Source organism: Excalfactoria chinensis, chromosome 3, assembly GCF_039878825.1.
Source record: "Excalfactoria chinensis isolate bCotChi1 chromosome 3, bCotChi1.hap2, whole genome shotgun sequence".
Lineage (NCBI taxonomy): Eukaryota > Metazoa > Chordata > Aves > Galliformes > Phasianidae > Excalfactoria > Excalfactoria chinensis.
The window spans coordinates 23,068,098-23,084,032 of record NC_092827.1 but is presented as its reverse complement, the minus strand read 5'-3'; positions in this window follow the sequence as shown (position 1 = coordinate 23,084,032).

The following is a 15,935-nucleotide window of genomic DNA, read 5'->3' as shown; positions in this document are numbered from 1 at the left end:
ATCACAGAACTCTAATGGAAATGTCTTACACAAAGGCTTTTTCCTTTCCAATAAATGGGGAATTGAAAGTAGCTTTTACTCTGGGATTTATCAGCCAAACTTCAATTTATTGAGAGTAATACACTAATACTGCTAAACTTAAAAGCAAGAAAGCAATTCAATTTCACTTGCTGGGAACAGCAGGCAATATTACTGTTATCTGTTGGAGAGAACTCAAGGTATTTGCAGCCTTTCAGTTTTCTTCTTATCTCCCTCAGATTTTAAGCATATTCCTGGTTGTAAAGCTCTCCAACTATCCAAAAGATTGACTGAATTTTTATTGCCTTGCCCTTCTGCTTGTTGTAGTTTCTCCTTTTCTCTGTAATTTGCTATATTAGATTCTTTGTTTCTGGGAATTTTTTTCAGACAAACTGGGAAAGACAGTTCTTCCAGTTAGTAGAGGAAGAGGATTCAGTCTTGATCACATTTTCCTTTTGGACTAAAGAGAATGAGGCAGAGAGATGGTATTGCTTATCAGTCACATCTCTTTATGCCTCCTACATTATTGAATTCATTTCTTGACTATTGCTGCAGTCTACATACTTATATTTTTTTTCCTTTGGTTTGCCTAGTATTTCATAACAATAGAGATATCATTAGCAATATTTAGGTTATTTTCTACTGGAAAAGATTTGAAGAAACCCCTGACCCATAGCTATGATTACAGCAAATAACATCTTAGGGACATTACACAGAGTTGCATCTTACACAAATAGATATTTACATATAATACTGGTATATATATAGCTGCAATTTCTATAAGCAATTAGACTCCGAGATCACCCTTCTGGGAGGTGACTAGCTTTTACCAGAAGAACCTTTCATCTGAAAATGATGGTATTTTGAGATGGTTAACTGACTTATTATACACGGCCAATTTTATTTTCAAAATGCTTTGTCCAGGGTACTTTTATCTGTACAATGCAACCAAATCAGTGAGCTGGTTATTAACAAGTGACATGAAATCTTTATTGGCATGAAAATGTAAGTCCCAAACAAGAAAAGTATAGGATTGAGATTGCTTAGCTAGGACAGTGATAGTGACTGCGAGGCTAGGGGTGATGAAAAGCAAAGAAAAATATGCTGATGAGATTCCATCTCCTATTATACAGAATGAATAAAAATCACTTTTGGGTCATGAAACAAGACAGTTTTTGAGGCAACAAGAATTATAGCTTTGCAAGACCTGCTTTAGAAATTTACTTTTGAAGACCCTAATTAATAAATATCAATTATCTTTTTAGAGTATGGAAAGAAATACACTCACTTTAGCAGTTTTTAATTTCAAAAAGAATTACATTACAAATGAGGAATAAGTGCTAGAGAGAAATCAAATGAGGAAGCCAGAACTGCTAAACACTGGCAGACAAATTGTTAGACATTCAAAACAAACATGTACCATTTGCCAAAATTCTTTTAGGAATACTACAAAGAGGGAAGACAGTACACTTTGCAAGGCAATAAGCAAGGCTATTCAAAATAAGGCACCTTTCAAAAAAGTGAAATCCTAAAACAAGAATTTCAGGTACGGCATAGCTGAAAGGTCTACACACCTGTCCTAAATTCTTCTTCAAATACGTAGTTGGAGAAGTAAACCATTCCAGGGAAGCCTTCAAAAATGTGGTCAAAGTATAAAAACATAAGACAAGACTACAGCAAAAATGTGAAATATTTATTTCCTTCCAACTTTACAGACAAGTAAGATAAAGCTCAGTGAGACATCTGTATGACAACCCATTCTACAAGAAATATATTAGAGGATTTATCTGGAGTTTGAGTGACAGCAGTACATATGAGCACCCTTTAGCATGTTTGCATTTTGTCCTTTTTCTTCATTTTCATGGACACATACATTCCATCAGCATTAACTGAAGTTTCCAGGGTGAAGAAATTCAGGATTAATTTCTAATTTCTAAAACTATCATTTTAAAGAATTGACTGTCTGAACATCTTGAAAAAAAAGGACAACACTGCCTTTTTGTAGATACTCTTCCAACTGTTCTTCATTAAATGGCAGAGGGAACTTTGTCTGTATAGCTACTGTAGGAAAAAAAAAAAAAAAAAAAAAAAAAAAAAGGTTGCCAGAGCTATAAACTTAGAAATGTGTCTCTTGCCATGTTTAATGTCCTTACAGCCTTACTTACCACAGATACATTGAATCATTGCTGAGCCAATACTTCTCCCAAGCAGAAGACTGTCCAAAAATAAGCTAAAGAAAATGCTGTAAACTGTTCTTTTACAAGGCTTGGGAATCATTTGTAGCTACTTGTGTTATGGCTCATCATAAATAATGATCAGTTAGAAAACAGACACTAACTGCAGCTGATCCCAGCCATGTTTCCCGAGGGTTGAATTGATCTTACCTGAGATTAGCCTTCCAAACATCAAACACCATGTTTAAACCACCAGTTCAGGCTCCCTCTGTATAGAGAGATATATGCTTTCAATGCATAATTTTTCCTACCAGCTTTAATTGGAATGAATGGGGAAGCGCCTATCTTGCCATCTTGCTCATTTCAGAGCCAGGAGTTAATTCCAGTGTCTGTACAGCTAACTTTTTTTGGATAAGTCTAGGTCTTACTGATTTATGAACACCTCTAAAATAATTTTTTTTTCTTCTTAAAACAGAAGGGCCAGCTGTCTGAATCAGGTAGTAAATCAGAAAGAAAGCAGTTTTTTAGAAGTGTAAACCATGTTAACACACCAGGTAAACACCAGTGTCTCCTGGTTTTTTTTGTGACATAAGGTGCATTTAAAACAAAGGGGAATAATAAAAATAATCATAATAATAATAATAATAAAAGCAATAGCTTATTGAATGTATTATATTATTAGACTCAGTATGTAAGTCAACAAAATATTTTCACATTAGTCGTCTATCTAACGTAAAAGCTCAGAAAAGTGTAATGATGCATAATCCTATATGTGGCTAGGTGCATAATGTGTATGTGTAAACAAACACACCTATGCTATCTGCCCAGACAGTAATGATAGGAGCAGAAAAGATGCACTCCAGATATTGTTTGAAAGTTGCTCTCTTGACTCTTTGACACTAAATGCTTTGCTCTCATGTAAAGGAAGGCACACATCTGTAAAAGCTGTCATAATACTTGAGCTTCATTTTGAAAATTGGTATAGGTAATTACACTATGAGTTTTCAGTTCCATAAAAAAAAAAAAAAAAAAAAAAAAAAAAAAAAAAGGGGGGAAGAGACAACTAATACCATCACAGCTATGAAGGAAAAATGATGCTTTCCTTTAATTAAGCTAACTTGTGTATAGCCACACCTAATTTGCTGTTCAAAAGACCAATAAAAAGTTGAGTTAACCTCTTCTTTTAAGATGTCACAATAGCCTAGTAAGAAATGTGACAAAAAGGATAAAAGAAATAAATACACAGATGTATTATACTGAAATTAATGTCACTGAGAATGAATTCATAAGTAATGAGATCAAGGACCATGCAAAGACATAATTCAATTAAAACAGTACAGCTCTTACAAACATCTGGAAACAATATATTCACACCTTTTATACAATCAGTTTCAACTTCAAACAGAAGTCTCAGACCTTAATTCCTTAATGCCAAAATTATTTTAGAAAGTGTAACATTAAAATGAGCAAGACTTAGAGAAGAGAATTATTGCATTTTTACTTAAACTAACCCCACAGCTGCTTTTGGTTTCTCTTTTGCTGGAAGGTGGGGCAATTAGAAAGTAAGGACAAATAAATAAAATCATCCTCTTAAATTCACATGTATTTCAGGAGGACTGGCTTGAAGAAAGCTCTGTCTTCATAGGGTTGCCAAGTAGAGATTTAGGCCAGGCATCAAGCAAATGAAGCCCAGCCAAGAGTGGTTATTATTTGCAAGCAAGACGGCTCTAAGTACTGACTGATTCATTTCACATTAGCTATCAAATTTCAAAAGCTTTGTCTAAGACTGATTTCTTGGAACTGCACAACAAGGGAATGCTGGCCTGTTTTTCCCCTAGAATTTCCAGTGCTTTATAACTTTGGCTATAGCACAAAATGAAAGGAACTGATGTGCTTCCTACCTGATTCAGATTTAATTACTATTTTGTAAGAAGATTTGAATCCCAATGTTCAATTCTTATTTTACCTAAAAACCTAAAAACCTTAGGAGATCTTTCTGAAAAACTGATCAACCTCTGGAATAACTTGTTATTTCTGTAGGTACATGCCTGTATCAGGCAGGTTTGTTGTTCATTTTGGTATTTTTAGGAACAGATAAAAACATAAGTCTGCCAGGAAAGGTTCAAATAGATTTGGTTCACCTGTGACCCATGAGAGGGAATAGTGGCTTCTCTTACAACCCTATTTTATGTAATAAGTTTATTCCAGAAACATATTTTTTCTTGATACAAAGCAGTTTTCTAGGAACAGTAACATAAATAAAGAAATGATTCATCAGCGTTCTATACTTGTTAGGATTTGAAAGTGGTGAAATGGATTTCTGATGCAACGAGCTTTATTAATCCAATTCTTAAAATCTGCCATTTATATAAAATAAGGGCACTGCAATATTTTGCTCACCTTCTAGCTGCACATGTGTATTTCTTTTCAGTTTGGGTTATCTTCCTTTTTTTTCCTTTTTTGGAAAGTATTTCAATATAATTTTCAGTTCTGTTTAACAAAAGATACAACACAACAATAGTGACTGTAGAAGATTCACAAGCCTTTTAACAGTAGTGTGTCAGGGAAATGTTCCAGATTTAGATTGTGGCATTACCAAATAAGATTACGGTATACTTACATTGCTTTTGAAATTAATTATCTCCATGTAAATAAAATCTTGTAGATAAATATGCGTTGCAATGAAACAGATGGAATGTAGCCCCTTTAAGGCATAGATTTACACATTTCTTCTGAATAGATGAGATATTGATCCAAACACTTTGTTATTATTATTTCTGCTAGAGAGAGACAAAGATGACCCATTTCACTCGATAAAAATATGGTTGCAGATGCACAACAGTAGGAAGAAGAAGAAAGTTGAAGATGAGGATTTTGATTTATGAAAGCAAAAGAGTACAGCAGACGCGTAGAATAAAAATAGAAGATTACAAGAAGGGAGAAATGAAGGCTTAATGGGAAGCAAGTGGAGTTGTCCACAGAACACTTACTGAAAAATAACCCTAGCTTGTCATACTTGGAGGTAAAGAATTAACCTCAGTCAACACAACTGCCCTTCTTATTGCACAGTATTGGGCAACTATCCTTAAATTTAAACACCAAGGAAAATGTCCTAGGAAAATGGAAGATAACAGATCAAGTTTAAGAGGATTTTGTTATTTTCTTTAGCCTAGTTGCACTAAAAATGCCAAACAAGGCAGAGAAGTAACAGAGGAAGGCAACTAGATCCTTAGTAAAGCAAGTCAGGAATAAATTATACAGCTAGGGAGCATGGATCCTACTGATTTTCTATACTATTCTTAAGAAATTCTTTGATTCTTTAAAAATAACTTTTTCCCTTCTTTCTTTATTCCTTTATATCTTCTTTTTTTTTTCTTTCTTTTTGCTGGAACATGGCTTAATTTTTCAATTTCAAGAGTTATTGGTATAAAGCATGCCTCATTAGTTTCTGGGAGGTAGCGAGTCTTCATTAATTCTGTTCTCACTTCATTTGCTTTGCATACAGTTGTAATTAGCTTCAGAATAACTTAGGTAACTTCAGCAGATTTATAGCTTCAGTTTATTCCACATTTAGGTTTTCCCCATTGTTTCAGTGTGTTTTATGGGTTTTAAAAAATCAAGAACAGTAACAATTGCTTTAAGAACTAATTTCATGTTGAAATTTTTATAGTGACAATCTCTCTACATCTCTCTGTCCATTCAGCTACATAAGTAGTTAAAATACTAAGTCTTACACAAGCTTGGATGAAGTTTTCTAATAGAGAGGCAGAAATTCCTGTTATATGATGTGGCATGCATTCACCGGAACAAGAGCTATTTCCCATGTATACCAGTCTCTCTCTACATGCTACACATACCCACAGAAGAACCCATCTGTACTGTTAAAGATAAGAAAGGAATAATGTCAGTCATTTATTGATGAAGATACTGTTCATTTACTGGAGATGTACTGCAATAATAAAGATACATGCACAGTACCACATTTAGTTGGAACTGGATTACACAGACTGACGAGACCGCACTCCTATTTTAAGAAAGGCAAAGATGATACAGCTGAAGAGAACAAAGCTGCAGCATCTTCTGCCTCCCATGTAAGGTTGATGTGAAGTGTATCAGCATATTTAGAATTTTATTCTGCTAGACTGGGCCATACTGGCTGAGTGGGAGGGAAATAAACCCTCCAGAGAAGTCCCAAGACTTTTACATAAATTTATATAAACCGCAAAGGCAGATTTTTCCTCTTTTAAATAAAAGTCCCCTGAAATCTCTGAATTTTGTCTGTATTCACTGTTCTCATACATAATTGTGCTATATATCTGAAATGTCCACCAAAAACTTCTCTATTCAGTATTTGCTCAAGGAGACCAGGAACCTCTCCATTACTGCTCAGTAGCTGTTATAAACTTTCCTTTCTTGTAAAGACTGTTTGCACAGTCTAAAACAAATTGAAGTTCTGATGAGGTTTTACCAATAAGCTGCAAGATGATCTTACAGAAGGAGAGAAGTGGTACTGTAAACATGAACAGCCTGCCAAAGTCCAATTAATTGCTTTGCATGGACTGCTAAGTCATGACTTCTCTGTAGCAGTCCATATGCTGGAGATACATGAATTTGGAGAATGACTGTCTCCCATGGTCAGCCAACATGTTGAGCAGGCAGCAGAGCCAGGCTGATGGTGCTCCTGGCACACTCCATGCATCCCTAGAAATTCTGTTCTATCTGCTCTGCAGTACCACGTTCACTTTCCTCAAGAGCTAGACTAAAGGATTTCACTGGTCTACACCACTGCCACTTGACAAGCTAAAGTCAAATACTTTGTAATATCCTCATATCTGTCATAAAACCCTTCATGATTTTATCCTGTATCTTCACGGGGATGATTAAATGATAACACTTCAACACTGGCCACCTTGCAGAGCAAATTGCTGACTAGGATCTAAATATGCAGCAAACTGAGCTGATATACATGGAAGACTAAAGATCCTGGCAAAGCTTCATGAGAAGTGTGTTTGAGCAGCATGTTCCTGGTGCCCAAAGTGAAACAAGGGCAATCTGTTTTCAGTAAACCCTGGTAGCCTGGGTACCCTGAAAAATGAGCAACATATCAGACCTGCTACACTGCAAGCACAAAACATCGTCAAACTCTTTCATTGAGGACATGGGTCCAAATAGTTGGAGACCAGTTTTAATGTATAAAACTTGGAACTTGTAGGCATGAGCAAGTGCAAGAGATCATCTAAATGTAATGTCTGTTCTGGGTAGGTTGGAGCTGGAGGTGGGGGAGAGAGAGAGACAAAGCACATGGTTCTTTCAAGATGTCTGTAAGAAGACTAAGAATAAATTGCATATTTAAATAGCTATTTTAAGAAGAATAAAGAGAGGAGTATAGGGTGCAAGTAAATCTTATGTCCATTCAAAGGCTGTGAACTTCTGTTTGTACTGTACCTGTGCAGCACACAGTGGAAAATGCAACTGGATTCCATCTGATACTGCATTACCCAGTATCTACATTCCTTTTTTTCTAATTATATTTTCTTTAATATCCCATTAGTTGTTGAGCCTGTTACTGATATCTGGAAAGAGTCCTGCATCATCTCCCCACCATACACTCACCTCTCACACTATTGCACATCCCTAGTATACAACATGTAGCCAGACAAAGAATAACTGTGGCACTTTATGTTCACCCTCTGCCTTAATGATTTTCCTGTGCAGCAAGACCCATCTCACTGACAGATATGACACACAGTCAGAGGCTGCTGCTTTCAGTAGAGCAGAAGTGTCTGAAAACTGCAGAAGCTGCAACAGCCTTTTGCCAGTTTTCAGGATGGTGGTCATGCTTTTATCATCCCAATTATCTACCACATAAATGGAGAGGTCTTGGCTGAGGTACCTATGGTTGTTCATGACTCATTCTGGTATGGAATCTTTCTTTTGTAAACAATAAAATGGATCTGTCAGGATATGGCACTAATAGTTAAAATAATCTATATTTTAAAGGGGGAAGTTTTACAAAGTTTTTCTTAATATTTGAAAAATTCCTGCCTAAAGCATCAATACAGTTTCTGTCTCACATACTTTCTAGTTAGAGTATAGCGATGAGGTGTACAAAGTCATCAGCAAATATTTTAAAGTGAATTCTCACTAGTTCTCCTACCTAATTGCTTGCTATTTAAGAATTTGGTCAAAAAAAAAACTTCAAAAGTTTACTATAAGTTAAAGATAACTGAAACAGGACATAGGTTCAGCAGTAAAAGACCCTCTGAGTTTTTGTGAGATTCAACACATTGCTCTAAAAAAATTACAAGTGATGCTCTGAAAGTTCCAACATTTGGAAAAGTATTTTTGTTGCTCACTGACATGAATAGTCTCTAATTATACTGAGAATCTTTCCACCAAGAAGTAGGATCTATCAAAACCAGCACTGCAATCAAGTGTGCGCAGAGAATTCAGTTCCCAGAACGTAAAAATGCATTGAGAAATTGTAATGAAGCATACAATTGGAAACATTTATCGGTGATTCTGTCCCAGTATGAGCCAAGCAATTGTCTGAAATCACTAGAAGATGGACTGTTGGCTATTCAAAGTCTACACTGAAGAGCTGATTGAGCTTGCATATGATTTATTTAATTCTTCATGCTTTATGGTTTCAAACCAATGGGGATACATGCTGTTTGATTGAGGGGAACTTTGACTAAGAGCATTCAAAATCTTCCATTTTTATCTTGATATGGTCCAGCTTTTGAATATTTCAGGCTTGATTTCCTCTTCTCAGGGGAAGGCAGCAACAAAGCTACACCACAGCAAGAGCATATGATGCCTAATGTCTGGGAGAAGCAGGAGCACTTGGAGCGAGAGGGTGAGATGGGATTGAGCCAAAGGATATTCAGGAAATGGACTTTTTTTTTACAACTTGCAAAGAAAGGAGGGGTGAAGGACACTGTGAACGAATCTGGACAAAGGAAATGTTAGTCACACTGCCAGAAATGTTGCCTTTCATCTTAGGAAGATAGTGGAGAGGTCACCTAGTATGTAAACTTTCAACTGTGATGAGTTTTTCAAGTTAAGTGAATTGAAATAGAGAACAGACTACCAAAAACCAAGTGCAGTTCATTGATCAGGAAACCTTTTCTTCTCTCTGAGTCTATCCTGACACAGCTGAATGCATCTCCTGCACATACAGAGCTGAGCTGTCCTGACAGAGGGGTTCCAAGCAGATACCTGTAGATTCTGAACCAGCACCAAAGCCACCAGTCATATTTTCCCATAGCCTTGCCAGTGCTCACCCTTCCAGAAGAGCAGGCAGAACATAGCTTTATAAAAGCACCACCAGAAACCAAATGATAAATCAGTGTTCTTTCAGTCTGAAATTAAAACCCATGTCAATTGTAATGGTAGAAATTTGTCTTACGTTGTTCTTGAATTGCTTTCAGCAAAAAGACATTTGAAAGAATGATGAGCAGATTGAAGGTTCCCAAAAAATAACAGCTGCCAACATCAGTAATCCCTGGAGTGCTGCAGAGAACAAAAAAGACATTGAATTTGCCTGTGGAAAGCCACTCCAACCCAGAGTGGCTGGATGTGTGAGAAGCACATATTTTTAAATACACATTAGAACCCGAGTGGATCAAAATATAAACCTGATAAAAGCCTGATATTTCAAAGAATATGGGAGTCTAGAAGTACATCTGAATGCAGCCTGAATTACAAAAATATAAGTTTTTGCCCTACTGGCATTCAGTTCTATAAGTGCTCAATCAGTCACACTAAGACGGAAAAATCTGTGAACTGCCTTGCTTGCTCAACAGATTGTGTTGTTGGAATTATCCTGTAATGACACAACAAATTCTGTAGACAAATTTTGCTGCAAAAGCAATTTCTCTCATTTTCACCTAAAGAAAAAAAAAAAAAAAAAAAAAAAAAAAAAAAAAAAAAAAGTACAACTCTAAAGTAATTAACTTCACAGCAGTTTCATTTAGCAAAGCAATACAGTACATGGATTAAAATGCTCATTAATAATTGACTATGAAAATTGTAGTTAAAGTATGTTCAGCTAATTTAATAGCTAACAGCTATGAGAATTCAGAGGGCATGTTTTCTTGTGTGAACAAAATATTTCAAGCCAGTAGTGTCTGAGAGTGATTTTTTGTAGAATAACTATCATAAAACTTCAAAGGGTCCACAACAAAATAAATGAGAGGCAGAAAATTTCTGGAGATACTGTGCAGCGTACAGATTTTTGATCCATAACATGGAACTTGGTAATTCCTCCAAACACAAGAAATGTATCTCCTTAAAAGATTTACAATGGACAGTCCATGATTTCTTTTCAGTGAGGACTCATATTACAAAAAGGAAAATTGCTTTACAAATTACAAAATTTTATGTTATGGAAACATACAATAGCATATGGTGGAATATGGAATGAAACCACTGTCAAGCAAGCACTGAATCAAGCCTTTTATTTCCAAGTTAAAACTCTAGATTTATCTTTTAGCACTGTATTTCCACAGTCCATTAAATCTAATTTGCTATTCGTAAATGGGAAACAAAACACAGTCCTACTTACCACATTTGATTGTGCTGTGATACACTCTCTCTCTCTCTTTTTTTTTCTTTCCTTTTTTTCATGTATCAAAATCTGCAAAGTAATTTCTCAGTCTGTCTTGGATTTTTAAGTTTAAGTAGCAGGGAGCTGCAGCTGCAGGGGTGTCCTCAGTGAGCAGAGCCCAACACTGCCCCGTGTCAGATCAAAGCCAGCTCCAGCTGCTCCAAAAGAGACCAACAAAAAGAGCAGATTTAAGAAAAAAGCAGAGAATTTATATACATTCCTAAAAATAAATATTAGAGACGAGCATATGAAAACCTGTAAAAGAAAAGATGTTATGCCAAAATAAACATTGGATTCGGTGAAGTTACAGAATGTCATTTGGTCCAGAATGTAGAAATACAATTAATGAAAAGGATAAAAACATACTTTCAAGCTTGTTATCTATTCCCTCTCAAGTGAGCAGATTTTCCAAGGCATGGGACTGATTCCAAGTTTGCTCCTTGAATCTTCACTCTGTTAGGAACCACTGTTCAGATTCAGACCTTTCAAAAGACAGAATGGACAGGTCCTGTTAGTCCTTCACTGTATACACCATGATTTAGGTCTAAGCTCCCACTGTAATCCATTTTATTTTGAATTGAATCCCACCATGGAAGCCTGTGGGCAGAAAGAAAAAAAAAAAATTATTAATAAAAGAGAACAGGATTAAAGCCCATTGCATAGCAAAGGCAGAAAACCTGCTTAGCAGCAGGAGGTGATTCTATCAAGTACAAAGATAACACTTATTTGGGCTTATCTAAGGACAGCTTTCATTTACTTTCAAACTCCCAAAATGAAAGCGTTTGCCATCTAAACAAGAGAGCTGATCCAAAGATCCTTAGCTTCAAAATGCAGTGGACTAGCAAAGATCTAACATTTGAAATTGCCAGCTATGCAAGGAACTTTGGTAGCATTTCAAAAGTGTCTGAGATGTTTTATACACAGATTATAGCCATCCAGTCTTAAATGCAGCAAGTTTTGTATGAGTTTCACGCAAAAGAAGATTGCATTTATAACTCATGTGAGGGTCTTGGGATTCAGTGTTACCCAGGTACTCCTACAAAAATCAAGTCAACTACCTCAATATTTAGACATAGTGCCAGGTTCCTTTCTCAATACTTTCCAATGACATCAATTTTTATCTTCTCTATTAATTCACACAGTCTATAAATAATTAAATCTATAAAACACATTATAAGATTGGTTCAAAATGTGTTTGCATGGTCACTTTCACTTGTGCACACTCTGTACATACAGATTTAAGCAATTATTTTGTCTGAGAAAAGAAAACTAGGCCTTCAAGCATTTGATTCTCTTGAAAATGTATTTCTACATGTGTCATAAGAACATAAGGTAGTTTTGTTTGCATATCCTCCCTCTCACTTTGATTTTATTGAGACCAAGGGAATTGTACCAGGCTGCTTTACCATTCTGTTTCCCTTTCTAACAGGACATGCCTCTTACCATCACTGTAGCTACTTAGCAGAGTTCCATAAATCTTTTCAATTCTACATGTTTCTAAACTCAGAATGAAAGATGATGGGGTTTTACCTTGTCAAAAGTAATTCAAAAACAACTCAATATACAAATGACCTTTTAGTGTGTATTTATGTTACTGAAAATGCTGTGCCATATGGATGGAGGGGCTCAAACCAAAGAAGCCAAAGCTAACATCTTCAAAGCTAAAGTTATTCAGCACTCAAATCTAAAGAATACCTCTATACACAGAGGTGAACAAACTTACACAAACACAGTGCCTGCTCCTGTTCTGTTTAATTTTATTTTATTAAGTGATGCTCTTGATACCAGATTTCTTGACTGGCAAAAGGCAGAGCAGAACAAAAATGTTGGACTGCTCACTTCCTCCTGTATGCAAACTCTCAGAAGTCAATTAAAGAGGTCTTTTCTAGGATACAGAATATTCCCTCAACTGAATGGATCCAGCTGCTCATTTAATACTCTATGACAGCTCTGTTCTTCCTGACTAAATTATTCCTCTTACTGCAGATCACAGTGCTGGCCTGCTTCTAAGGCAGAAGCTGGTGCCCAGTGCTCCACAGAGATATTGATTTTTGGGTAGGCAATGGCTAGCCAGCCATATACATTTGGCAGAAACAAGATTCAGAACAATTTGTGTTTCTCTTTCAAGATAGACAGCAATGGACCTTCCCAATCCTTTTCCTTTCCCCAGTTTATGCTATACATTGGTCTGATTGCTTCTTTAGCCTGGTATTTGTATGCAGCTCAGCCTATCCATCACATCAATTCTACAAAAAGGTACAGGCATTTTCATTTTCTGAAGTGGGCCCTTCAAGGACAAACGGACAGACAGGGCCATTGAGCATCCACTTGAGAGGCAAGGTGATCAGGCTTGATGCTTAATTCATACTGGATATACACATCCCTCCCTACTCAGTAGTCACTGCCCTGTAGTAGATGTGTCCACCTGGGTGGCCCCTTGCTACTGGCATCCTATGGCAGTCCATCAAAATGGTGCAAACCAAAACATGTGGACACTGCCCCAATTATTCTACCATTCCTGTATCAGTATGTAGCTGGGAGATTGCTCTACAGCACTGAGCACCTTTTAAAGCATACAGGTTTGCCCAGGCCTGGAGATACTGTGAAAGGACAGTATAATTTTACGCAGAATATAAACTCAGCCATAATACTGTTCATGTGGAAAACAAGATTGTAATTACACACACACTACAAATCTGCTGCTGGGGGCATGTAGAGATGCCAGGATCGGTTAATACTACTAGCTTATTTCCAGACACAAATTTGAATATACAAGGAAGTTTTAGTCTTTTAACATTTCTCAACATTTTGTTATGGTAGTTTTTAATAAAATGTTCCAAAACTTCACTGAAATTCTTGCAAGTCCCTACATTAACCATTAGCACATCATCAAAATGGATATGGTGGGTATCGATATCTGCAGGCTACTTGAAACAAGTGTGCTCTGAGTTCCCTGTCATCTCAGAGCAACAAGAATGACATCTTCCCCAAGGGATGAGAAAATGGTAAAACATGCCATTCATGAAGGTGCAGTCAATACATTTTAAAATCCTCTAAGGCATGCTTGTGTGATTTGTCCCAGATGGGTGCAAATTCTGGTTTTTGAAGTTCATAAAGAACTTGTTCTGAGGAAACAGGAGGTCTGAATTTTCTATACAATGTTATCAAAGATCCACAGAAGTTCTGATGTGCTACTGAACACTGGAATTTAGTCTATGTGTTTCGACTCATTATGTCTCTGCTATCACTTTTATCAATGACATGTCTTCATTAACATGGCTAAGTTTGTCACAATACACATTCAACTGGCTTTAACTGTAGGTTTGTTACTGCACACACTTCAAAGTTTCTTTTTATATTGCATATGTTATTATAATCTATATTTGCAAGTTTCAGTCATGTCAGGAATTCCAGTCTCATACATTTTCTTTTGGCCGATTCCCATTTTCTTGTGATAATAAATCATCAACTCAGGAGTTGTTGGGTTAAAAAACAGGTTAAAACCTGTCATTCTGATATGATCAGGTTGGGATAAAATTTGGAATAAAATGCCATCTGCATCTACTCAGCAACTTCACGAAGAGGCTGTAAGGGCTTGGGGATCCCCCACCCCTCGAGGGCAGCAACTTCTACTAACCATCAACCTACCCACCATCTACAAGGGCTGCTCCAAAAGTACTATCTCCTATTTTATTAAGTTGGTGATATGACAGTAGAGGCTGAACTTTCCTGCCCATATTGCATTACAGCTAATTGCCATGCAACAGATGGCTACAGAGGGGCAGCCTGACAAAATGACATCTGAAATGGCCCGGGGTTTGAATCCCCCCTGTGGCGCAAGTGGCAGAAATGCCGCTCTGCTACTCAGAAGGGCTCGAATCCTGGGAGTTGGACTCGATGATCTCTAAGGTCCCTTCCAACTCGCACAATACTATGATACTATGATACTATGATACTATGATACTATGATACTATGATACTATGATACTATGATACTATGATACTATGAAATGGAAGTGTGCATGAAGTAAAAATGTGGCACTGAATTCCTCTATGTGGAAAGAATTGCACCCAGTGACAGTCAATGATTTTTCCTGAATGCTCATGGAAACCAAAGCACAGTGAGGCAGTGGATGGTGCATTTCAGCAGTAGCAAAATTGACAGTGGGTCACCTCTGCTGGTTTTTATGAGGACAGAATGCAGGCTCTTGTTCAACAGTGGTGAAAACGCAAAGCTAATGGTGCTGACTCTGTTGAAAAATAGTGTTCTGTAACAGAATTAAGTCTCAAATTGTGTTATCGTTCTCTTTGTGTCTGTTGCAGTCTCCATGGAAATAAATAGGAGGAATTACTTTAAGAGCAACCTACAACTCTTCTAGATGATGTCCCCTCCACCAAGACACAAGCACAATTTTCTTGCTTTCTTCTTTTATTACATGCTACTACAAGAGATGCTGTCTCTGACTTGTCAGTTTGTTCATCTTATATTGTTGTTGGTTTCCATCCCAGTAAGATCTTGAATCTGAAAATCCTTGATTGCAACCCCCATCATTTGCCATACTTTTCCTTCTTCCAATAGAATCTATGTTAAGAATACTTTAAAAAGACATTTTAATGAAAATTATCTTATCATCTCCCTCCTGTGTTTTGAGGTTTCTTCTGCATCAACACATTCTTCTGTGTTAATTACTGTTTTTTATATAAGGGCTATTCTTTTAATTTCTATTGTAAACTCAAGTTATCTCCTCTTCTAGTCTTTGATTTAAGCAATTTGCATTTGGTATTGCTCTATAATTTCCAAGATAAGCATTATTAGGATTATTGGCTTTCTTTCCCATTGCCTGAAAACAGGTGTGCACCCAGTATATACTATGTTTCATGTTTATGTGTCATAAAGAAGTCATAAAAACAACTTGATTTTTAGGTTCTTACAGACTCTGTCTGTCCTTTCCAGGAATGAGACTGTACAAACAACATTAAACCAATAGCAAGAGTGTCATTTTAAAAAGTTTGAGAGAAAAACAAAGAGTACCATTTTACCATGGGGGGAAAAAGAAGGGGGGGGGGGGGGGGGACGGGGGGGGGGAGTATCTATTTTAGTTTTGTAATATTGTAGATGTATCTATTGGTGA